Source organism: Somniosus microcephalus, chromosome 10 (assembly GCF_052327205.1).
Source record: "Somniosus microcephalus isolate GS21.2 chromosome 10, FLI_Smic_1.0, whole genome shotgun sequence".
NCBI lineage: Eukaryota > Metazoa > Chordata > Chondrichthyes > Squaliformes > Somniosidae > Somniosus > Somniosus microcephalus.
In genome coordinates, this window is record NC_140996.1 from 83,122,734 (window position 1) to 83,148,657 (window position 25,924).

The window sequence follows — 25,924 nt, forward strand, 5'->3', positions numbered from 1 at the left end:
CCCGCAAAGCCACATGCGTACAGTCAATGGCACCCTGCACTAAGGGGAAGGCCGCGAATCTTGCAAATCCCAATGCACGCTGATGCTGCCTCTCCAGGGCCATGGGGAAGGAGATGAATTGGCGTCTCCTTCTGAAAAGGGCATCGGTCACCTGGCGGATGCAGCAATGCACGGCGAACTGGGATATGTTAGCTATGTCCCCAGCAGCGGATTGGAAGGAGCCGGTGGCATAGAAGTTCAAGGCCACCGTCACCTTCGCCTCCACCGACAGAGGCGTCCTGCTCCTGAGCTTTGGACGCAGATCTCTGCGAAGCAGATGGCAGATCTCTGCAACCACCTCCTTTCGGAATCTCAGCCTTTTTACACATCTCGCGCCACTCATGTTGAGGTAGGTGCGCTGCTGGCGGTATGCCCTGACTGGGTAAGGCCTATGTTGCCGACGCCTGTTGCCCCCTCTGCGTCTAGCCAGGGCTGCCCCTCTCACACCGCGTCTGCGAGCCCTACGGACATGACGCTGAAACTCAGCGTTGGCACCCCATGCAGCCCCCATAATATGCTGCCAAACAGTCAAATATACAAGAGGCCACTTGCAACGCTCTGGCCTGAAGCCAAAAATACCTGAGCTAGTGTTGGCCCAAACCAGAAAGCTGTCTTCCTTGGTCACTCTCCAGAAATCCGTTGCACAAGAGTGTTTGCTGCAAAATGGCTGCCCTTTATAGTGCAGGGTAAGTGCCCTTTAATTTACGCTCCCCGGGTCCCGCGTCGGCTCTGTTGCGTTCCACTAAACAAGCGTGCGGGCCGCCGGCCGCACAATGGGGCGGTCCCACTGAAGTTCTGGATCGGGGCGCGCAAAGGGCGTTGCACGAGGATATGACGTCATTTTCTGCGCGCGCAGGTGAGCGCGCGCTAAACTTTGCGCCGGCGCTAAATGTGTACTTAATTTGGGGCGAGGCGCAGATTGCGCTGCGCCCGGACGCTACACGCATAGCGCCCGAAATTCACTTCTCTTAAGGCGCTAACGGCTGGCGCAACCAACTGAATTTCTAGGCCTGTATTTCTAGAGAGCAGAGCCACATGATGTCTGAAGGAACAGAAGCTTCAAAGAAGTCAGAAGTAGGAATGGCGCCCAGATTCTCCGATACATTCATGTTTGCTTTACAGGCTGAAGTAACGGCTAGAATGGTAAGACTGTTGGAGCCTGAGGGCAGGAAGCTCATTGGAGGGTGGTTCATGCTATTTGCAGGGAGCTTACTGAAGCATCAGTGCAGCTTCCACCACCCCACAAACTGCCATACAGTGCAGGAAAATGTTCAATGACCTCACAAGGGTGGCTATGTAAGTCAAGGTGCTGTTCCCAATTTACATCCTGTACTCATGACAAAGGCTTCACTCATGTCCTTACCTCTCATGATCTTTCTGTGTCATCACCTGGCTGTCAAGGAAACTGGCTTATGCAAAGGAGAATCTCTGGAAACAGCGAAGCGCCATGTTAATTCACACTCACTTTGTGAAGTCACACTGCCCACCACAAGGGTTCCTGTAGGACACTAGATTTAAAGACACTATGCACCTGCAGGTCTTATCATGGGATGCATGTGCTCATATGGGTGATAAAAAGTGTCCATGCCATTAACATTGCTTTAACATTGTGTTCTCTCCCTGAAAAGGAAAAGGTCGCCCATAGGCAGCATCCAAAAACAACAACAATTTATATTTATATAGCGCCTTTAACAAAATAAAATATCCCAAACAGGTGGCAGTTCTGAGGCAAATCCAAAATAACTGTCGCATCTTCAGCCCCTATTGCTTGGAAACTATACACTTCCATCATGAATTATATTTATGTCACAATACAGTTAGAAACTAATTAATTTTTTCAAAAATTTAAATTATTGTTTAAAATAGTTATTTTAAGTAATTTATAGTTATTTTAAAAATGTGATTAAAAAAAAAATTATTTAAAGTTTTAGTGATGTTTTGGGGCGCTGAATTGTATTCATAGATTTGACAGCTCTTCCTGTCAAATCTATGAATACAGATTCCCTGCTACCATTGGCTCTCCATGGCCCACGTGATCCCAGGGGATGCTTCGAACTAACTGCGACCCTGGGATAGGCAAGCACTGCGCGCCGGCAGTTGGAGGAGGCCCAGGATCGGAATCCCACGCGGGCCCACAGCACAACGGCCGGCGCGCTAGGTAAGTGCAGGTCGGAGGCTTGCACCCGCGGGAAGCCTCCGACCTGAATTTCTGGGTTATTAAACTAGGTTACCTAAAGGTCAAAGAGAATAAAAAATAAACTTTACAGTTTCTGATTACCAGGTACAAAAAGCAAAATTAGATGCAACAAGACAATAATTAATATCGAAAATATAATTAGATTTTGTACTGAGATACAAAAGAGGCTGAAAGAACATTGCATCAAATTCAGATTTTTCCACAATTCATTTACAAGTGCTATTGTTCAGGGCCATAAAGGACAGATCAGAGATTCTGAAGCCTCAGTCTGAGCAGGATCCCAATAATAAAAGAAGCTAAACAGCAACTTCAATTTTATTCACATTAAATGATTAATTAACACTAAATCTGAGCATTAAAAATTCTATCAATTTCACTACTCAAAAAATCATTATGTGCTGCTTCTATCACACTTAAATAGAAAAGTCTATTGCCAAGCAACTATTACAAACCAATCAAAGGAAATTTCATAGAGCTGGTAGGATAATAAGAATAAAAGGTCATTCTTGTATTCTCAATTGACTTCGAGGGTTATACATGAAAGTATTAAAAAAAAATTCAGCTGAAGACCTATCGGCCTAGAAATTCAGTTGTTTGCGCCAGCCGTTAGCGCCAGAAAAGGGTATATTTCCGGCGCTAGCCACTTAGCGCCCGGGCGCCGCCGGATCTGCGCCTACGCCGAAATTCAGTTGGGATTTAGCGCCGGCGCAAAGTGTTAGCGCCCGCTCAGCTGCGCGCGCATCTTATGACGTCATTTGGGTGTGCAACGCCGTTTGTGCGCCCCAAACCGGAAATTCAGTGGCGCCCGCCCAATGTGGGCGTGGCGCTGTTAAGAACTGTGAAGTGGAACTCAACAGAGGCCCTGTGGGATTCGGGGGGGCGCTAATTAAAGGGCACATCCACTCACCCATAAAGGCCAGCCATTTCGCTGCAATGACTTTACTGCTTTGGATTTCTGGACAGAGAGCAAGGCACAGAGATTTCTGATTTCGGACAACATAGGAGAGGTGTTTTTGGCTTCTAGCCAGTGCTTTGACATTTGCATCCTTGTGATTTGGCTGTTTGGAACTTTATAATGGGGGCTGTATGGGGTGCCAACCCTCAGTTGCAGCATTTTGTGCGAAGGGCTCGCAGACGCTGTGACAGAGGGCCAGCCATGCCTAGACGCAGAGGGGCCATCAGGCGTCACCAACGTAGGCCTTACCCAGTGAGGCAATACCGGCAGCAGGTGTCCTATCTCACCATGACTGCGGCGCATTGTGTGAAGAGGCTGCGCTTCAGGAGGGAGGTGGTTGCAGAGATCTGCCAGCTGCTTCACGCAGATTTGCGGCCACAGCTCATGTGCAGGACATCTCTCTCGGTGGAAGTGAAGGTCACGGTGGCTCTCAGCTTTTATGCAAGCGGCTCGTTCCAAGCCGCTGCTGCGGACATAGCGAACATCTCCCAGTTCGCCGCGCATCGCTGCATCCGGCAGGTCACCGATGCACTTTACGCGAGGAGACACCAATTCATCTCCTTCCCCATGACCCAACACAAGCAGGAGGAGCGTGCAGTCGGATTTGGCAGGATCGCGGGCTTCCCCATGGTGCAGGGCGTCATTGACTGCACGCATGTGGCTATGCGGGCACCTATCCACAATGCCGAGCATTACCGCAACCGCAAGGGCTACCATTCCCTAAATGTGCAGCTGGTGTGTGACCACAGGCAGCGCATCCTAGCTGTCAATGCCCGCTTCCCAGGAAGCAGCCACGATGCATTTATCCTGCGCCAGACTACTGTGGCTGACATGTTCGAGGCACAGCCTCCACCAAGGGGATGGCTTATCGGGGACAAGGGCTACCCTTTGTGTACATGGCTCATGACCTCGCTCCGCGCGCCCACGACCCCAGCGGAGGTGGCATACAACGAAAGCCATCAAGCCACAAGGAACCTAATAGAGCAAATGATAGGCGTCCTCAAGCAACGGTTCCGCTGCCTGGATCGTTCCGGAGGAGCTCTTCAGTATTCGCCGGATAGAGTCTCCCAGTTCGTCGTCGTGTGCTGCATGCTCCACAACCTGGCGATCCGCAGGACTCAGGCACTGCCACCTGACATTGCCCCACCACCTCAAGAGGATGAGCTGGAGGACCATGAGGAGGAGGAGGAGGAGGAGCAGCCTAGGGGGGAGCGACAAGGTCCAAGGGCCGTCCGCCGGTGGCTTATTGTTCGACACTTCTAGGCCCCCTGTCAGGGAATGGCCTGGGCCAATGAACGCAGCTGAAGGCAGCCGCTCCGCAAGCCCTCAGCCGCTTAACCCAACAACCAGTTGAAACATGACACCTGCACATGGTGAAAAAATAAAAATCTTTATTTCACAAACTCAGGGCCCTTCCCACATGGAACAGCAAAACAGAGAAGACCTCCAAAAAACAGTCGAAAACTTCTGTCACTCCCAAAACCTGGGGAGGACTAACAAAACTTCCACATGCAAATGGCCTTCCTCACCGGCCTTACAAAAAAAGGCCCCCCCCAACACAAACACCCCCATAAAAACAAACAAGATAATGCCCCCCAGAACAGAAGCCCCCGCATGACCAAAACCCGCGCTCGCCATACTCTACTCGGCGTGCCGAGAGGGCGAGTCCTTAGAGAGCGTTCTCTTGCCCCAGCCCGACCTGCAGCTGCGCCTCAAGCTGGGCCCTGAGGCTGGGGCAAGGCTGGGGGAAGGCTCATCAGGGCGACAATGCGTCTCGCCAGATGCCCTTGGGGGTCGCCCTACACGAGGGCCGGCCCGGGAGGGGCCGGCTGGTGGCTGCTGCAGCTGTGGGTGGCCATCTTCAGTTCCTGCAGCAGCTCGTCGCACCCTGGCTGGGGGAGTGGCAGTGTCGCCTGCACCAATGGGGACAAGCTGGCTGATGGCAGGCGCGCGCTGCTCGCCAGAGACACTGGCACTCGGCCGGCCTGGCAGGGGAGCAAGCGCACCAATGAGTTGGCCGCCAGACCGCTGTGCTGCAGCAGGGTGGCGGCTCGCCTGACGACGCCTCCGCGCCAGTGCGAGGGTGGCAGAAGTTAGTGCCCCAACTGCCCTGGCATGTGACCGCAGCTGCTGTGCCAGTGTCTGCCCAGCACCTCTCATGTGGTGACTGGCGTGCTGCGCTGCGGCGAGTTGCTGCACCCCCCTGTCGTGCGCTGCCACAAGTAGGTCCACCCCCCTGTCGTGCGCTGCCACAAGTAGGTCCACCCCCCTGGCATGCGCTGCCGCGAATTGTTCCAGGCCCCTGGCCTGTGATTCGGCGAAAGCCACCACACTATGTGCCAGGCTCTCCATGGCGCGAGGCATCTGCTCCACCACCTGCATAAACTCCACGTGGCGCCGCTCCGACGCCGCCGACATGTCGTGCAGGAGGCGCACCTCCTGGGCGACGTCCGACTCCGGACTGGAGGGCGGACTCGCCCTCTGGGCAGAAGGCTGGCGTGGCGCCGGACCCTTGCCGCGTTCGGCCACCCTACTGGGACCAGGTTCTCCCCTACCACCTGCCCCCTCTGGGCAGAAGGGCGGCGTGGTGCCGGACCCTTCCCGCGTGCGTCGACGCCACTGGTACCAGGTTCTGGCCTCCCCTCCACCGCCTCCCCCCTCTGGCCAGAAGGCTGCCCTGCTGCCGGGCCCTTGCCGCGTGCGTCCACGCCACTGGTACCAGGTTCTGGCCTCCCCTCCACCGCCTCCCCCCGGCTCTCCTGCACGCCAGACATCTCCCCTCCATTGCCATCTGCTGGCGCGGAGGAGGGTTCCCCGGAGGTGCCGCCTTCCTCCTGGTCCTCCACGTCCTCCTCCTCCGAGGGCCTGGCTCTCTGTGCTTCAGGGAGCACCTCCTCCTCAGCAGCTGAAAGCAGGAAGGCACAAGTGTAGCTTTAGAGTGAGGACAGGCCGACAGCCAGGGAGGCCGCAGTGGTGCATTATGCGCATTTTGCGGTCAGTGGGGAAGGATGTACATCTGATGCGCGAGGGCAAGGAGAGAGGTGCACCCGGTCATGTCCTTACCAGTGGGTTCCAGTACAGGGTCCGCATCGCCGATCGCGACAGGGCCTGTCACCCGGGCACGCAGGAGTCGTGCCACCCTCTCCTCCAGATCAGTCAGCTCCTGGTAGTCGGGACGCCCTCCACCAGTCGCTACCTGGCTCCTGGCGTTCCTCGCCAGCTTGGCCTGCAAGAGAAAGGAGGGCCTCTAAGTACAGTGTGGTGCCCTGCTGCTGTGTGTGAGGCCTCCCATGGTTGAATAGCTTGGACAGTGTGCTGCCCTGTTGCTGTGTGGGAACCCTCCCATGGCTGAATAGCTTGGACAGTGTGCTGCCCTGTTGCTGTGTGGGAGCCCTCCCATGGCTGAATAGCTTGGACAGTGTGATAAGTGCAGAAAGAGCTTTGATTAACATGCAAGTGCCATTGCAGCGGGAGGAGGGCTGGGCATTAGGCCTTTGATGTCCCTTTGGCCCTAATGGGAGGTGCACATGCAAGGATGAGGGGGACAGTGGAAAGGGTACTCACCTTCACCATCCGACTGAGGTCATTGAATTTCTTGCGGCACTGGTCCGCACTCCTGGGAACATCGCAGTTGGATGAGACCCTGCTGGCAATTCTGCTCCAGGCGTTCCTGAACTGGCTCCTGGGAGCCTTCCTGCCACTAGCCGGGCACACAATCCGTCTTTTCTTGTGTACCCCATGGATGAGCACACTCAGCGCATGCTCAGAGAAGCGCTGTGCTCTGTCACGGGCCCTCTCCATTCCTCCAGGCGCTGTTTTGGCACACCACCAGTGCCGAGGCCTAGTTGCAGCGCTACAGCATGCAGGGCGTGGCAGCAGTCAAAGTTGACCCTTCCCCCTTTAAGAGCTGGCCGGCGTCAGGGTGTCTGCTGACACTCAACACATGACCGCACCTGCGCTGCGCCCGGAATCGGCGATATCAAGCCGCATCGCCGGATTAGCGCCTGAACACAGCATTGCAGCGCCAGTTTCAGCACTCGGCCAGAATCTGGTCCAACTTCACTGAATTTCGGCGAGTTGGCCTGCAGTTTCCGGCGGGCGCTAAATTTACCGAGCGCCCGACTTTAGCGCCCCAAAACTGTGCAAACTGAATTTCTAGGCCATCAAGTTTGGACGGGTAGGTCAGATAAATAGTGTTGTCATATCCATTTGACCAGGCGTAGGAAGGATTATACTCAGTGCACATAAAACATTGGGCCAGAAATTAGGATCGGGTGCTTGCCGCGCGTGCAAGCCCCCGATGTGCACTCACCCGGTGTGCTGACATCTGAAGCCTGGGCCTGCTTGGAATTCCTGTCACTGGCCCGGTTCAGATGTCGGCGCGATGTGCTTGCCTGATCCAGCGGCGTAGTTAGTGTGATGTGCCGGCTGGGATCAGGTGAGCACTGTGCAGCCAATCAGGGGAGGGGAAACTTCATTCATGAGTTTGATAGTAAGAACTGTCAAACTCATGAAAAGTACGGGCGCCCAAAAGACTAGTTTAACTTTAAATAACATTTTAAAAAACATCCCAATAATTAAATAAACTATAAATAACTTTAAAAAACTATTTAAAACAATTAATAACATTTTTGAAAAAATAATTTTTTAAGAAATCGGGTCTAAAAATAAACTTACCTTACTGTAAAGTCCTTAAAAACAATGAAGCTGTGGAAAAAATGTAATAATTTTAAATAATAGACCACTTACCTTCAAGAATCCAGTCCTTACGCCTCCTTTTTATATGTGTAAAAAGTTCAGGCCCTTGCACACAGGCAAACCTGTCAAAAAGAAGGAAGTTCAATGCATGCGCGCAGAGTCCTGCGCGCATGCGTTGGACCTCTGAAACCCTTGGAGGAAATGCCGGTTTCCCGCGCATGCGCTGTGCATGCTGAAATCCGGCATTTCCAACGAGCCCACGCGTGAGTACCCCATCCGTACTCACGCGTTGGGACTGGAATTACTGGCCTAATGTTATGTTAACTGCACCTGAGCTGCAGCCCACACAAAGCACCAGGCAGTTTTCATATTGGCACTGATTACAGCAATGAAGTTAGGCTCACCCTAAGAAAGAAATCATTCTGGCATATCAATAAGCAGTCAAGGTCAATTAACAGTACTGTACACAGAAAGATTAAAATAGAATTTGATGTATCGTTTTGTGTGCACGGGTGCTATTTCCATTACACTTTGCTATGACCTTTGGTGAAAGACAAAATAAATTCAATTGCAGTGTTTGAAAATACACGGTTCTGATTAACTAAACCCTGCACTTCTACGTTCTATTGAGTGGAACAAGACCTAATTGAGCAGATTCTGTTTAGGTGCTTACCATGTGACAGCAAGCCAACCAATCACAACATCAATTGGGAGAGAAATTCGGTTAAGCCCCGCTTGGGGCGCTAGCCAAATTAGCGCCAGCCATTTAGCGTCCGGCATGATACTACCGCCCCAGCTGCTAAATTGGGCTTACTCTGACTATCTTGGGTGCTCCACTTCCTCTCGGGGCGGTGTCTGGGGCGCAAATCGCGGTAGCGCCGGAGCACTACGTGGCTGCTCTGCGTAGCGCTGACACGTTTCATTGCCCACCTTCCATTAAAGGGGAGGGTCACTGTGCACTCTGCAGGCCAATTGGCAGCCTCCACTAGCCCACCAGGGCAGCGTGGTGCCGTGGCCACAGTCCAGCACCTAGACGCGGTGCCGGACTGCACGGTGGTGGCCACGGCCCACGCGAGCCGAGGTCTCCTGGTTCGTGACCCCTGCGAGGCTGTCGCTGACATCACCCGTGGCGGCTTCGCGGGGTGCAGCCGAATTTTTGCCGTGGGGCAGTAAGGGGTCACAGCAGGGTGCTACGGGGTCACATCACTCGTTTAATAAGTCACAAATACAGTACCTTGCAAAGTGGGAAACATTTTATTCTATCAACTGGCCCATACACACTGGTTCTTGGATGACTACCGCCTACCGCTCCCGCTGAATTTCACGGGAGATGTTAGGGGATCTGCGCCCCGTTAGTGCCCGAGGGCAATAACGAGAGGCACAAGCCAACCCAATTTTTTCCCCAACATTTCTTCAATCTTTAGATCTTGCCAATGCAGTGCAATATGGCTAAAGACTTATATTCACAAAGAATATTTGTAATTACACAGTAATAATGATGATGACTCAGCTTCTATAACAGGTAAGGCCAGTACAAGAATGTAAAGAAGCATTGCTGTCTGCAATCCTCCAGAGCAAATCAAGACGGCCTAGGGACAATTAGTGAAATGCATGAGCCTGATGCAGAAGCAGAAATCAGAGTACTCCTGGTGTTGGCATGAATGGTTCATTGACTCATTTAGGAGGTGCCAGCAGAAGGGCCCATGAGTGAGCCAGCCAATGAAAAAGGGTCCACTGGGTCCATGAATCACAGCATATCAATGAAGGAGGTATGCTGAGAGTGTTTCCTAATTATGTCCATGCTTAGAAAGTAAAAACTCACAGGAGAGAATTGTCTGAGAGATTACCCAAGCCAAAGACAGGTAGGGGAAAAATCCAGGTCCCTGAAAACTATCAGCTCGCGTTACCCTTTTATACAGGATAGTGCCTAAAGGTCATGTTCGCCACAGAATTACCTGTCTACTGCTGCATATGCGAGTTCAAGAAAGGGATCACATTTTAATGGCCCAGAAATTCGGGTCAGGGGCTTCCCGGGGGTGCAAGCCCCCAACCTGCACTTACCTGCACAAGTGCTTTGTGCATTGAGTGGTGCTGGAGTTTTGCTAAGTGGGAGAAAAATCATTTAAGTGTATTTTGTGAATTTTAGTGTGTTAAGAAGTCAATTATTTGAAGTAAGTTTAATTTTTTAAGGGTTTTTTAAACTCTTGGGCAGTTTAAACCGGAAGTAGAATCCGGGTGTAAAAGGGGAGGGGCTAGTGCAGTGCACGGAGTGCTTTGTGCATTGAGTGGTGCTGGAGTTTTGCTAAGTGGGAGAGTTCGGATAAGTGGGAGGTGAGGGTGTGTTTTTTGCTCTGTTTTGTTCCCCACTCCCAGGCTTAGACAGCACTGCGGAGGCGGAGCAGCGAGACGAGTCAACCAAACAGGCCCCACAGACAGTATTCAAGGAGGAGGTTGGTGATCAGCTGGTTGGTTGGTTTTCTTCCTTCTCTTCTCTTTTATACCTTTAAGTTGGTCAGTCCTTTGAATAGTGGTGTGACATTATCATCTATATCCGGGCAGGGTCTTCATAACTAATAATAAGAAATTTAATTAATTATATAGAATGGAGCAGGTGATGTGTTACTGTTGCGAGATGTGGGAGCCGGTGGTCCCCATTGAGGCTCACGGTGATTACATCTGCGACAAGTGTTTGCTGCTAGAGGAACTCATGTTCCATGTTATGGAGCTTGAGACCGAGCTTCAGACACTGCAACACATCAGGGAGGGGGAGAAGTTCCTGGACTCTATGTTTCAGGAGATGGTCACACCTATGAAGTTAATTACTGCAGATGTAGTCCGTGGTCAGGGACAGGACGGTGTGACTATGAGTGAGGAAGGTACAGGGATCCAGGATGTAGTGTTGAAGGAGACGCAGCCCTTGTTCTTGTCCAGCAGGATCGAGGTTCTTACTCCCTGTGAGGGCGGGAGCGGGGACTGCAGGGAGGATGAGCAACCTGGCCACAGCACCGTGGTACAGGGGGCCATTCAAGTGGAGGGAGTAAAAAGAAATGTTGTAGTGGTAGGGGATAGCATCATTAGGGGGATAGATAGGGTTCTCTGCAGTCAAGAGCGGGGGTCCCGAAGGCTGTGTTGCCTGCCCGGTGCCAGGGTTAAGGACATCTCTTCTGGGCTGGAAAGAAACTTGGAGTGGGAGGGGGAGGATCCAGTTGTCGTGGTCCATGTTGGTACAAACGACGTAGATAGGACAAGGAAGATGGTTCTGTTAAAGGAGTATGAGCAGCTAGGGGTCAAATTAAAAAACAGAACCTCAAGGGTAATAATCTCTGGGTTATTACCTGAGCCACGAGCGAATATGGCTAGGATAAATAAAATTAAAGAGTTAAATGCGTGGCTCAAAGACTGGCATGGGAGAAATGGGTTTTGCTTCTTGGGACACTAGCACCAATACTGGGACAGGAGGGAGCTGTTCCATTGGGATGGACTCCACTTGGCCAGTGCTGGGACTAGAGTCCTGGCGAATCATATAACTAGGGCTGTAGAGAGGGCTTTAAACTAATTAGTGGGGGGGAGGTTTCTAGAGAGCAAATAATAGAAATGACAACAGAGAAGGTCATAGACTTAGGTAGCAGTGGGGGAATTAAAAACAGAATGTGTCAGGAAGGGACAGAAGGTATGGAGTAAAAAGTAAAGTACTAAAAAGGGAAGAAACAGGAACTAAGTGTTACAAAACATATTTGAAAGTTCTTTATCTGAATGTACGTAGCATTCGTAACAAAATGAATGAGTTAACGGCACAAATAACGGCATATGGTTATGATCTTGTGGCCATTACAGACACATGGCTGCAGGGTGACCATGACTGGGAACTAAACATACCAGGTTATTTAACAATCAGGAAGGACAGGCAGGAAGGGAGAGGAGGTGGGGTGGCTATGTTAATAAAGGAAGGAATCACTATAATACAGAAAAATGATATTGGGTCAAAGGAGCAGGATAGTGAAACAGTTTGGGTGGAGATAAGGAATAATAAGGGGAAAAAAACACAAGTGGGTGTAGTCTATAGGCCTCCAAACAGTTGCAACTCTGTTGGACGGAGTATTAATCAGGGAATAGTTGAGGCTTGTAATAAGGGAACTGTAGGGGGTTTCTCTTGCTCGTTCTGGTCTCCTGCCAGGCTTCGTGCAATAATTACCCTTGAGTGGTTCGACCCACTCCCCCTACGGTTCTAGACCTTGGACTTAGATGCAGAGAACAGTAGTGCAGAGAAAGAACTCAGTAGACCAGGTTGAATAGCACGAAATGGATGTTTTTATTTTTAAACAGTTTGAAGCATTACAAAATACATGTCATAGGCACAGATTAAAGTTACTATAATCATACACAAATTTATGAACTTAACTCTATGGAAATGGGGAACACACGGCACATCGTAAAAGGGGAGACACATTACGATTACCCTTAACTCCCTCCCCTATACCTAAACTAAGTTTCGACCTGGGGAACTTGGGATCATGCTCACCACTCTTGTAATCGCGAAAAAGGGGGTTCGCAGCCTTTTGGCACCGCTTTCCGTCATCACGTGGATTTGGAAGCTTCTGGAGCAGTCGATATTCTCTCTCCCTCAAGACGGTGGGGTAGACACAGCCTCGATGAGCGCTCGTCAAGGTTGAGATCCACTATCGTGGATTTGGGTTCATGGAGCAGACTTCAGATGCAGGCTGTTGAAGAAGTGCATGTACATGGAAGAATCTTTCCGGCCTGGATCGTCGGTTCTCCAGAGGGTTTCTTCTCCGTCGGCCTGGGTCGTCGATGATCTCCCGACCCCAGTACCCGGGCCACCCTCGTCGTCTTCTCGTCGTGGCCGAGCCTTGTTCGGCTGAACACCGACCACGTTGTCTTTTCACCGAAGTCGTCCGTCTTTAAAAAGACGAAAACGTCTTCATCGATTCCGCATCTGCCGAAGGGGAAGAGGCGCCTAGCCTGGCACCATCCGTCCTTCGTTCGTTCCTTGTAGAAGAAGTCCTTGAAGAAGTAGAAGTCTGAAGTCGCCCAGCGTAGCAGAAGTCGAGGAAGAAGTCCGAAGTTGTTCCAGTAACTTGGATGGACTTTCAATCCATAGTTATACCCTTTTGGGACAGTCTTATCTCCCGCCAAATCATAGTCCTGTCTTTGTATTAATTTTGGCGGGCAGAAATCTCTGCAGGGGCGCTTTGTCTTGTAACGGAGCCGGTGATAACTTAAACTGGCCTTCCTGGCCGATAATGTCTTTTAATGTCTTTTTCATTGTCACCGCGACTCGATTCGCACATTGATCGGTCCGGAGATTTTCCTTGATGGCTGCTAAACTGTTTCTCCTTTGTACAATAAATGGGTATAAGTGTTTTTGCATTGTCCGCCCATATCTTGATGGGCCCCATCCTGTACTTAGAATTCATTGAATATGTATGCTGTTTCTCTGAGTTTCAGTTCCCAGATACTGGCTTTCGCGGGCTTACTGTCTTCAATCCACAAGCCTGTCTGGCTTGCAGTAACAGAAATAAAATGGTTCAGAAACTGATCACGGGGCCCGGCGGCCATTTTGTATGCCCTTTTATCAAAGGTTTTTCTGTGCAAGCTTACTTTGGTCAATAAACAGTCTTATTTTATCCGGTTTTCTTGCGTGATTTCTGCTGAAAATTTCGAATCTTACAGAACAGCTATAATTATGGGGGATTTTAATTATCATATTAACTGGACAAATCAAATTGGGCAGAGAAGCCTTGAGGATGAGTTCATTGAGTGTATTAGGGATGGGTTTCTTGAGCAGTATGTAACTGAACCGACCAGGGGGCAAGCAACCTTAGATTTGGTCCTGTGTAATGAGACAGGATTAATTAAAAATGTCCTATTAAATGATCCCCTTGGAATGAGTGACCATAACATGGTTGAGTTCCATATTCAATTAGAGGGTGAGAAGGTTAGATCTCAAACAAGCGTGCTGAGCTTGAATATAGGAGACTATGAAGGTATGAGAGCGGAATCGATTAGAGTGGACTGGGATAATAGATTAAAGGGTAAGACGGTACATGATCAGTGGCGTACATTTAAGGAGTTATTTTACAACTTCCAAAAAAAATATATTCCACTGAGGAAAAAAGGGTGTAAAAGAAAAGATAGTCATCCGTGGCTAAGTAAAGTAATTAAGGATAGTATCCGACTAAAAACAAGGGCATATAAGGTAGCCAAATCTAGTGGGAGGAGGGAAGATTGGGAAGTCTTTAAAAGACAGCAAAAAATAACTAAAAGATTGATTAAGAAAGGGAAGATAGATTATGAAAGTAAATTAGCAAAAAATATAAAAACAGTCAGTAAAAGTTTCTATAGTTATATAAAAAGAAAAAGGGTGGCTAAAGTAAATGTTGGTCCCTTAGAGGATGAGACCGGGAAATTAATGGTGGGAAACATGGAGATGGCAAAAACACTGAACAATTATTTTGTATCAGTCTTTACAGTAGAGGACACTAAGAAGATCCCAACACTGGACAAACAGGGGGCTCTAGGGAGGGAGGAACTAAATACGATTAAAATCACTAAGGAAGTGGTACTTGGTAAAATAATGGGACTCAAGGCGGATAAATCCCCTGGACCTGATGGCTTGCATCCTAGGGTCTTGAGGGAAGTACCGGTAGGGATTGTGGATGCATTGGTAATAATTTTCCAAAACTCACTGGACTCAGCAAAGGTCCCGGCTGATTGGAAAACTGCTAATGTAACACCCTTATTTAAAAAGGGTAGTAGGCAGAAGGCTGGAAACTATAGACCTGTTAACTTAACATCTGTGGTTGGTAAAATGTTAGAGTCCATTATTAAGGAGACAGTAACAGGACATTTGGATAAACATAATTTAGTAGGACAAACTCAGCATGGTTTCATGAAGGGGAAGTCATGTTTGACAAATTTGCTGGAGTTTTTTGAGGAAGTAACATACAGGGTGGATAAAGGGGAACCAGTGGACGTAGTGTATTTAGACTTCCAAAAGGCATTTGACAAGGTGCCACACAAAAGATAATTGCTTAAGATAAAAAATCACGGGATTGGGGGTAATATTCTGGCATGGATAGAGGATTGGCTATCTAACAGAAGGCAGAGAGTTGGAATAAATGGTTCATTCTCAGAATGGCAACCAGTAACTAGTGGTGTTCCACAGGGGTCAGTGCTGGGTCCCCAACTCTTTACAATCTATATTAACGATTTGGAGGAGGGGACCGAGTGTAACATATCAAAGTTTGCAGATGATACAAAGATGGGACGGAAAGTAGTGAATGAGGAGGACATAAAAAACCTGCAAAGGGACATAGACAGGCTAAGTAAGTGGGCAGGGATTTGGCAGATGGAATACAATACTGGAAAGTGTGAGGTTATGCACTTTGCCAGGAAAAATCATAGAGCAAGTTATTATCTTAATGGCAAGAAACTGGAAAGTACTGTAGTACAAAGGGATCTGGGGGTCCTGGTGCACGAAACTCAAAAAGTTAGTATGCAGGTGCAGCAAGTGATCAAGAAGGCCAATGGAATGTTGGCTTTTATTGCTAGGGTGATGGAATATAAAAACAGGGAGGTATTGCTGCAGTTGTACAAGGTATTGGTGAGACCGCACCTGGAATACTGCATACAGTTTTGGTGTCCATACTTAAGAAAAGACATACTTGCTCTCGAGTCAGTACAAAGAAGGTTCACTCAGTTAATCCCGGGGATGAGGGGGTGGTCATATGAGGAGAGGTTGAGTAGATTGGGACTCTACTCATTGGAGTTCAGAAGAATGATAGGCGATCTTATTGAAACATATAAGATTGTGAAGGAGCTTGATCGGGTGGATGCGGTGAGGATGTTCCCAATGATGGGTGAAACTAGAACTAGGGGGCATAATCTTAAAATAAGGGGCTGCCCTTTCAAAACTGAGATGAGGAGAAACTTCTTCACTCAGAGGGTGGTAGGCTTGTGGAATTTGCTGCCCCAGAAAGCTGTGGAAGCTACATCATTAAATAAATTTAAAACAGAAATAGATAGTTTCCTAGAAGTAAAGGGAATTAAGGGTTATGGGGAGTGGGCAGGAAATTGGACATGAGTCTAGGTTCGGAATGGTCATGGCACTGTGGGTAGTGGAGTGGGCCCAGGGGCCGTGTAGCCTGGTTCTGCTCCTACTGTGTTCTAATTCTGTATTAGATTTCAGGAGATGATTTTATTCCTGTTCCTGGCTGGGGTGGAGATCGTCTTTACAGAAGGTAAGTACTGTAGAAAATATAGGGACAGAGTGATCTCCTGGAAGAATTTTGATCGCCTAGGTGGGTCGGAGAGGAATTTCCCAGATTTTTTTCTCCCAAATTGGCCATTGGGTCTTTATCTGGTTTTTCGCCTCTCCCAGGAGATCACATGGGTTCGGGTGGATGCAGAGTGATAGAAGATTTGAGGTTAGGATCAGATCAGCCATGATCTTATTGAATGGTGGAGCAGGCTCGAGGGGCCGATTGGCCTACTCCTGCTCCTATTTCTTATGTTCTTATGTTCTTATGTACCTAGTGCGCCGGCCGTTGAGCTGTGGGCCCGCGTGGGATTCTGATCCTGGGCCTGCTCCAACTGCCGGCACGCCGTGCTTACATATCCCAGGGGCGCAGTTAGTTCGATGTGTCCCCTGGGATCACGTGGGCCATGGAGAGCCAATGGTAGCAGGGAATGCTTCATTGATAAGTTTGATAGGAAGAGCTGTCAAACCTATAAATACTATAAGCCACAAAACATCACTAAAACTTCAAATAAATTTTTTAAAAATCACATTTTTAAAATAACTATAAATGACATGAAATAACTATTTTAAACAATAATTTAAATTTTTGAAAAAATGAGTTGCATTTTCTAACGGGGCTAAAAATAAACTTACCTTTCTTTAAAGTATTTAAAAATAATAAACCTGTGGAAAAAATGCTTTAATTTTAATTAATTCGCCACTTACCTTGTTAAAAGCAGGCCTTGCGCCTGCTTTTTATAAGTGTAACTGCTGGAGACTTACCCTCCCAGAAAAACCTGGAAAAAAAACGTAAGTTCAATGCGCACGCGCTGCCTCTCCGGCGCACGCGTTCCACCTGTCAACCCCTTCTTTCAGGGGAATGGAAGTGCCGGTTTCCCGCGCATGCGCAGTGCATGCACGAAACCAGCACTTTTGTTGGGCCTACGCGTGACTACCCAGTGTGTACTCACGCGTTGGGACCCGAATTTCTGGGCCATTAAGTTTAGTCTGATTCATGGAGAGAGTAGTTAATTCTCTTTGACCGGGTTCAAGCAGACTGCAAAGGTGTACCAACAGTTCCAACATGACTGGTACAGTTGCATGCTACAAACAGAAGTAGGTCAATTAGACAGCCCACAGCAGGATTCAGAGAGAACTCCATTGGGAACTCTAGAGGGTACTGAGTGCAGCAACAGTAATGGGCTAATACAAAAGCAAAATACTGCAGATGCTGGAAATCTGAAATAAAAACAGAAAATGCTGGAAATACTCAGCAGATCAGGCAGCATCTCTGGAGAGAGAAACAAAGTTAACGTTTCAGGTCGATGACCCTTCATCTGAACTAAAAAGGCATTTTAGCGCAAGGGGGCTGGAATACAAAAAGGGAGAAAGTTATGCTTCAGTTGTATAGAGCTTTGGTCAGACTGCATCTGGATTATTGCATTCGGTTTGGGCACTGTGCCTCAGGAAGGATATATTAGCCTTGGAGGGGGTGCAGCGCAGATTCATCAGAATGGCATCGGGGCTTCGAAGATTAATTATTAGGACAGGTTGCATGAACTTGCCTTATCTTACCTTTAGTATGGGAGGCTGAGGGTGATCTGATTGAGGTGCTTAAAATGTTAAAATGATTCAATAGGGTAGACACAGAGAAACTATTTCCTCTGGTGGGAGAATCAAGAAAAAGGGGACATAATCTTAAAATTAGAGCTAGGCTATTCAGGAACAAATTCAGGAATGAGTTTTTTCATACAAAGGGTAGTAGAAATTTGGAAATCTACTCCCCAAAAGGCTGTGGATGCAGGGAAATTTGGAGTACTTCAGACTGGGATTGATAGGTTTTTGTTAGGTAAATGTATCATTGGATGTGGAGCAAAGGTGGGAAAATGTAGTTGAGGTGCAGATCAGCTATGATCTAATTGAATGACAGGCCCGAGGGGCTGAATGACCTGCTCCTGTTCCTAATGTTGCTATGCTATTATGTTACTAGTAATAAGAGGAACAGAATGCCAAGCCAGGGGAAACCGTTTAAGAGGTGACTAAAAGCTTAGGTGGAAAGATGGATTTTGAGGTTTTTAAAGGAGAAGGTAAAGAGACAAAGGACCTTAGGGAGTGTTAGAATTTGCTTTTTGTCAAGTGTCCCATCAAAGATAATCACATCTCGAGGTCATTGTCAGATAAGGATATGTGTTAATATTGGAGGTTAGCTGGAACAATGGAGAGGCAGAAAACTGATGAATAGACCAGCCAGTAACCACATTAATTATTTGGGATGGTCCAGAGCATCTCTTGTTCCTTTGTAATGTCAGGCAGGAAATATCAGGTTATTAATTAGCAGTTAAACCATCAAAATGGCCATTATTTCAAGGTCTGGAGGTTTGGTGAGAAGGAACCTCATTTCAATATACATTCAGGGCATCATGTGATATGATTCACATTAAAGGGGAAAGTCATTTAAAGATGTAAGGAAGGTCTTTGGACATATGACAGATAGGTAAAGAGGGATACATAAGAACAGGTAGCAGCCATCTTGTAGTTGAGCTCACGGGACAATCGGTAGTCCAACACCTATGGAAGCCAAGCTCGATCACCTTGGGTCTGCAGGAAACCAGCTTGTATGAGTTTATTGTATAACCGTAATAGTTATTCTACTATTGGTGTCAGAGTAATAAAGTTGCAATTGGACAATATGCTCAAGCCTGGACCATGAGGAATCACTTAATTGAGTTAAAGAAATTTCCTTGCAGGGAGTATGTTCCAAAGGGTGAGGCCAAGACGGCTGAAGGCTCTGTCACTAATTGCGATGGTAAAGAGAGGGCAGAATGCACAATAGGCCAGTCTTGGAAGACTTAAGTATGGTGGAAAGAATGTAAATTCTTGAAGAGGTAGGTGAAGGGAGGCCATTGGGGGATTTGAATATGTGGCAGAGGATTTTAAATTCAATGCATTAGGATATAGGGAACTGGCATAGAACCATGTGGATGGGAATGATGGGTGAGTAGGACAGGATATGCACAGCTACAATTGGACAATTTGGAGTTTACAGAGCATGGACAAAGCAAGGTCAATGAGGAGAGCAATGGATTAATAGAGTTTGGAAATAACACAAGCATGGACAAGTGTTCCAGCACCAGACGGGATGAGGTAAGGAGTGGAGACAGGCAATGTTATGAAGATAGAAATAAACAATGTTGTTGATGAAGAGGATGTCAGGTTTGAATGGTTGCCTGTTTATAAGTTCCCAAAGTCAATGGAATTTGTCAGATCGCAGATATGAGAAGAAGTCACCATCTTTTTATAGACCAGTCAGAACTATTCTCTAAAAGATAAGTGTTCCCTTTTGAATATGGTGGCTAAAATTGTATTGAATAGCAAAAAGAATATTCCCCTCTACCATGTTCAAAAATGCACACGTCTTTCACTTGAAAGAATGAACCTAAAGGTTTCATCCTACAATCAGCACGGTGGCATAGTGGTTAGCACTGTTGCCTCACAGCGCCAGAGACCCGGGTTCGAATCCGGCCTCAGGCGACTGTCTGTGTGGAGTTTGCACATTCTCCCCGTGTTTGCGTGGGTTTTCTCCGGGTGCTCCGGTTTCCTCCCACAGTCCAAAGATGTGCGGGTTAGGTTGATTGGCTATGATAAATTGACCCTTAGTGTTAGGGGGATTAAATACGTGGGGTTACTGGGATATGTGTTGGTGTAGGGGTTACGGGGATCGGGTGTGATATGTGTTGGTGCAGGCTCGATGGGCCGAAATGGCCTCTATCTGCACTGTGGGGTTTCTGTGTGAATCAGCCACCTTCACCCAGAATAGAATTCCTTATTGGGTCATGTTTATTTACTCTGAGAATTCAGCAAGTATTAAAATTCTTCGATATCACTGTGAAATAAAACACATAAGGGGAACTTGAAGTTGGTGTTTTAATGAAAAATAAAGCACTCATGAGCCTGTAATTAACATGCTTTCCTGTCTGTGTCCTGATGTCACTCAGTGTTCCTTTACCTGTACCTTGCTTGACTACTCACATTACCTAGTACATTATAAAAATTTAATCAGTTTAATGCATAAAAATATTAGGATTTTACAGCTGAATGGTTCATCATTTTATATTTTAATAACACCACATTAAATTGCAAGAAGTAACTGGTCACAACTGCATTTAAAGGCACAACAATTACTTAAAGATACAGTGGCCTAGAAATTCGGTTGGTAGCGCCAGCGATTAGCGCCTAAAGAGCCCGAGAATTGGGGCGTTACCCAATGTTCGGGCGGGCGCAGTGAATATAGCACCACCTCCCATATTGAGTATCTTTTTAGCGCCGGCGCTAACTCTTTGCGCGCGCCCGGGGGCGCAGGCAGATCATGACGTCATTTCAGTGTGCAATGCCTTTTTGGTGCCCCGGACCGGATATTCGGTGGCGCCCAGAACCTTTGCGCCTAGCGCTGTTAGTGACAGTTCGATGGAATGTTACCAGGCCCTTCTCGTAGTCGGGGGGCGCTATTTAAAGGGGACAGCTCTAGTATAAAAGCTGCAGCCACTTGGCCTGTTCATTGTGATCGTTGCTGGAGAGAGTTGGTGAGCTACTGTGGAGCAGATTTTTTGGAATTTAGCCTTAGAATACTTGGGACCTTCAAACCTGTCCGGAGCAGTTGGAGCGCTACACCTAACAGCGTTTTGACCGACTGGCATCGGAATGGGAGCTGCTTTGGAGGGCAACGTCCTCATGGCCGGACACTGTGAAGGGGCAGAGAGACGGCAGGAGAGAGGGCCGGGATTGGCCAGAAGGAGGAGGGGCAATGGAGGTCGGCCAATCCGAGGGTACGCTGCGAGGGTATTCAGGCAGCAGGTGTCATACCTTGCAATGTTGGAGGAGCAGTGTGTGCGAAGGCTCCGATTCGGGAAGGAGGTTGTAACTGAGCTGTGCCACCTGCTTGCTCAGGATCTGCAGCCACGTCTACGGTGCAGGACCTCTCTGTCAGTGTCTGTTAAAGTGACTGTTGCCCTCAATTTCTATGCCACCGGATCCTTTCAGTCAGCCACTGGGGACATTGCGAATATCTCTCAGTTTGCAGTCCATTGTTGCATTCGGCAAGTTACAGCTGCCCTTTATAGACGAAGGCGTCAATTCATCACCTTCCCTCTGAGCCTGGAGAAGCAGGCGGAGCGCGCGCAGGGCTTCGCTGCTATTGCGGACTTCCCCATGGTGCAGGGGGCGATTGATTGCACACACGTGGCTTTGCGGGCGCCATTACTGAATCCTGAGGACTTCCGCAACCGCAAGGGGTGCCACTCCCTCAATGTGCAGCTGGTCTGTGACCACCGCCAAATGATCATGGCAGTCAACACCCAATTCCCAGGGAGCAGCCATGATGCCTTCATCCTGTGGCAGACCTCAGTTTGTGACCTTTTTGAGGGGCCGGCTCGCCCACGAGGCTGGCTTCTTGGGGACAAGAGCTATCCTCTCTGCCCATGGCTCATGACACCACTCCGTTTGGCTGCCACCCCAGCAGAAGAGCTGTACAACAGCAGCCATCAGGCAACCAGGAACGTTGTAGAGCACACTATTGGTGTGCTCAAACAGCGTTTCCGCTGTCTGGACCATTCGGGGGGAGCCCTGCAGTACTCGCCGGAGCAAGTGGGTCACATCGTCGTCGTCTGCTGCATGCTCCACAACTTGGCGATTCGACGCACCCAGCCAATGCCAGCTGTCCCTCAAGGTCCAGCAGAGCAGGCGGACGAGGAGGAGGAGGAGGAGGACGAGCATGCGGACAAGGAGGAGGAGGAAGAGCATGCGGACAAGGAGGAGGAGGAGGAGGAGCATGCGGACGAGGAGGAGGAGGAGCATGCAGACGAGGAGGAGGAGGAGGAGCATGCGGACGAGGAGGAGGAGGAGGAGGAGGAGGAAGATGGGAGGGCTCCTGAAAGTGGAAGGGCCATCCGTCAGAGGCTCATCAGGACTCGGTTCCAGGCCCCTCTGGCAGAATGATGGGTGTCATTCGTCCTGCGTACTTCGGATCTTTGAAAGGCTCTGAAGGCCAGCATGACTGTAAATAGTTACGTGTACCATTGCAAATTAAAACTTTTCTTTATTGTCACAAAAGTCCTTCCTTCCAGCATAACAACGTCATGTCAACAGAAACCATAACTAACAAAATAACAGTTAACTCTTCGGCAAAGCCGCAAAACTAAACAAACCATTTCCAACAATCACAACAGGTGAGGGAGTCCTTGAATTTGGCCAAAGAAATGTCTCTGCACCTCCCTCTACTGCTGGCCCCTTGATGGAGAATGACTTCCCTTTCGCGGTCAGCCCCTTCCCTCCCTGCTGCTCCTACGTAATTGAACCCCAGTGGCGGGGTCAAGGCTGGGGGACGTCTGCTGACTGTGTGGAAGCGCAGAAGCCCCTGAGGGACAGCCTGGCTGACCTCTGGTCTTGGAGGGTGCGGACACAGGCTGCTTGATCTGAGCATGGCTGGAAGCAGTGTGCCCTGCAGGTGGTGGCAGCTGCACTGCAGACGTACCAGCGGTGGCATGAGCAATGGTCACCTGCCGAGAGAGGAAACCTGCACCATGGTCGGTGGACACAATGGCTCTCTGAGGGGCCCGGTTCGGCTCAACCGCCACAATCGCCTGCTCCACTGATTCCTGGCCTTGTATGGTACTGGAAGGGCCCGGGGTGATCCTAGCTGATGCAGATAGGGTGGCTGCAGTGAGAGTTCGCGTTGCCTCAATCTGGGTGTGGACGAGGCCAGCAAGTGACTGCGTGGCAGCAGTGAGGACCTGTGTGGCAGGTGCCAGTGCTTCGGAGAAGCCCTGGACAGTTCTTTCCATTGCTTCGGACAAGGCCGGAGCAGTCCATTCCACTGCCTCGGACAAGCCCTGGACAGACCTTTCCAGGGATTGTCCAAAGCTCTGAACATTCCTTTCCATAGCAGCCTCGAAGCCCTGGACAGTCCTCTCCATTGCTGCCCCGAAGCCCTGGACAGTCCTCTCCATTGCTGCTCCAAAGTCCAACACACTCTTTGCCAGTGTTTCTATCGACTGAGGCATCCTCCCCATTGCAGCCATCAGCTCAGTGTGCCTGAGCCGGGCCTGGGTGCTCATTTCAGCCAGGCTACGCACCTCCTCTGCACTCTGTGCAGCAGTCATCACTCCCTGCCTTGCCCTCCGGGGAGCCGGTGGCCGAACTTGCCTACCCCCCTCGCGTTGCTGCATGCCGCTTGTTCCGGCAACTGGCTCATCAGCAGAGCCACCCCCCCTCCCCTCCAGGGAACTGCTATCCCCAGTCTGCAGATGTGTACGCTCCCCTGAAGTTGGAACTGATGCTCCGGCTTCCTCCTAATCCTCGCCTCCGGAGGCACGGGCACTGGCAGCTTCAGGGCACAGATCCTGAGTTGGTGATGCAGCATCTGAAAGCAGGGAGGTGGAAGAGTGGCTTTAGCAAAAGGTCAGGTTGGTGGCAAGGCATGCCAGATTGCGGCAAGGCTCTGACATGGCTGCAGACTGAGAAAGCATGCTGGCGGGGGGCCAAGTGGAAGGAGGCAGCTGAAAAAGGTGAGCGCCTTACCCTCGCTGTCGAGAATGGGGTCGGCAGCTGCATTGGTAACAGGACCACTCAGACGTCCTCCAAGAATCTAGTGCACTCTCTCCTCGAGATCCGTGAGAGTGACCACTTGTGGAGGTCCGCCACCGGTTCAACGCTGATCCTTGCGGATCGTCGCCAGCTTGGACTGCAGGGGAAAGAAGGGGAAGTTCTGTTACATGATGCCTTGAGAGATCATCTCATGCCCCCCATGGTGCAAGAGCCCTTAGATGATGCCTTGAGAGATCATCTCATGCCCCCCATGGTGCAAGAGCCCTTACATGATGCCTGGAGAGATCATCTCATGCCCCCCATGGTGCAAGAGCCCTTACTTGATGCCTTGAGAGATCATCTCATGCCCCCATGGTGCAAGAGCCCTTACATGATGCCTTGAGAGATCATCTCATGCCCCCCATGGTGCAAGAGCCCTTACATGATGCCTTGAGAGATCATCTCATGCCCCCCATGGTGCAAGAGCCCTTACATGATGCCTTGAGAGATCATCTCATGCCCCCCATGGTGCAAGAGCCCTTACATGATGCCTTGAGAGATCATCTCATGCCCCCCATGGTGCAAGAGACCTTACATGACACCTTGAGTCAAATGTCCATGTGTGTGCCCAGAAAGGGCCATGGGTGCTTGCTGACAGATGGCCATTGGGGCATCATGGCAACAGGGTGCGCGAAGTCTGGTGCAGATGGAGGGAATCAGAAGTTTGCATAAACAACACTCACCCTAACGACCCGAGTGAGGTCATTGAATTTCTTCCTGCACTGAACAGGGCTCCTGGTCGCCATGCTGCTGGAGTTGACCCTCTGAGAAACATCCCTCCAGCTTGGCGGTAATCCTTTTGATTCAGCCTCCTGCCATTGTCAGGATACCGAACTTCTCGACGGCACTCCACTGCGGACACCAACTCCTCCAGAGCCTCAGTGCTGAAGCGCTCTGCTCTCTGTCTCACCCTCTCCATCCTGACCAAGTTTTTAGTGCCAGAGAAGGGCCTGCGCCGATTCTGAGGCCTACAGGGATTGAGTGTGGAAGCTGAGGCTGACTGACCCACCCCTTTAAGAGCCGGCCGGCGCCTGGAACTCTCGTGGTTATCGGTAATTGAGAGCACCTGCGCTGCGCCCGTCCGCGCCGATATTGGGTAGCGCCGGAAGTTTTGCGCCTTAGGAGGCCCGTGCAACGTCTGAATTCGCGCCTCAATCCCCTTTGGGGGCGATGCAACCCAATATCATGCCAGGCGGCGATAAGTTTCGTCTGGCTATAAACTTTGCGCAGCGCCAGTTCTAACGCCTCAAGCGGGGCGATACCCAATTTCTAGGCCAGTATTTTTGCATTTTTATGGTGAATGTTGCATGACCACAAATCAGTCATAAATTTGTTTCATACAACTGGTATTTTGATACATTTTGTGAGATAAAAATAATATATTGGCCCAGTAATTCAGGTCCCAACGCATGAGTAAGCACCGTGTACTCACGCGTGGGCCCGATGGAAGTGCTGGTTTTCAGCATGCACAGCGCATGCGCGGAAAACCAGCATTTCCTTTCCTCTGAACCAAGGGGTTCAGAGGTGGAATGCGTGCGCGCAGGAGTCTGCACATGCGCGCTGAAATTTTTTTTTTTTACAGGGTTGCCCGTGCGATAAGGCCTCCAGTTTTCACGCGAGAAAAAAGCAGACGTAAGTACTTAGTTTTAATAGGTAAGTGGTCTATTAATTAAAGTTAGAAAATTTTTTCCACAGGTTATTACTTTTAAAGACTTTACAGTAAGGTAAGTGTATTTTTAGATCCGATTTTTAAAAAAATTATTTTTTTCAAAAATTTGATTAATTGTTTAAATTAGTTTTTTTACAGTTATTAATAGTTCATTTAATTAGTGGGATTTTTTTTAACTTTTATTTGTAGTTTAAGTACTGTTTTGGGCACCCGGAGTTTTCATAAGTTTGACAGTTCTTACTATCAAACTCATGAATGAACTTTTGCAAACTCTGATTGGTTGCCCAGTGCTCACGTGATCCCAGCCGACTCATTGAACTAACTATGCCGCTGGATCACGCAAGCACAGCGCGCCGGGAGCTGAACCGGGCCACTGACAGGAAATCCACGCAGGGCCAGGCTTCAACTGTCGGCGCGCTATGTAAGTGTAGGTTGGGGGCTTGCACCTGCGGGAAGCCCCCGACGCCA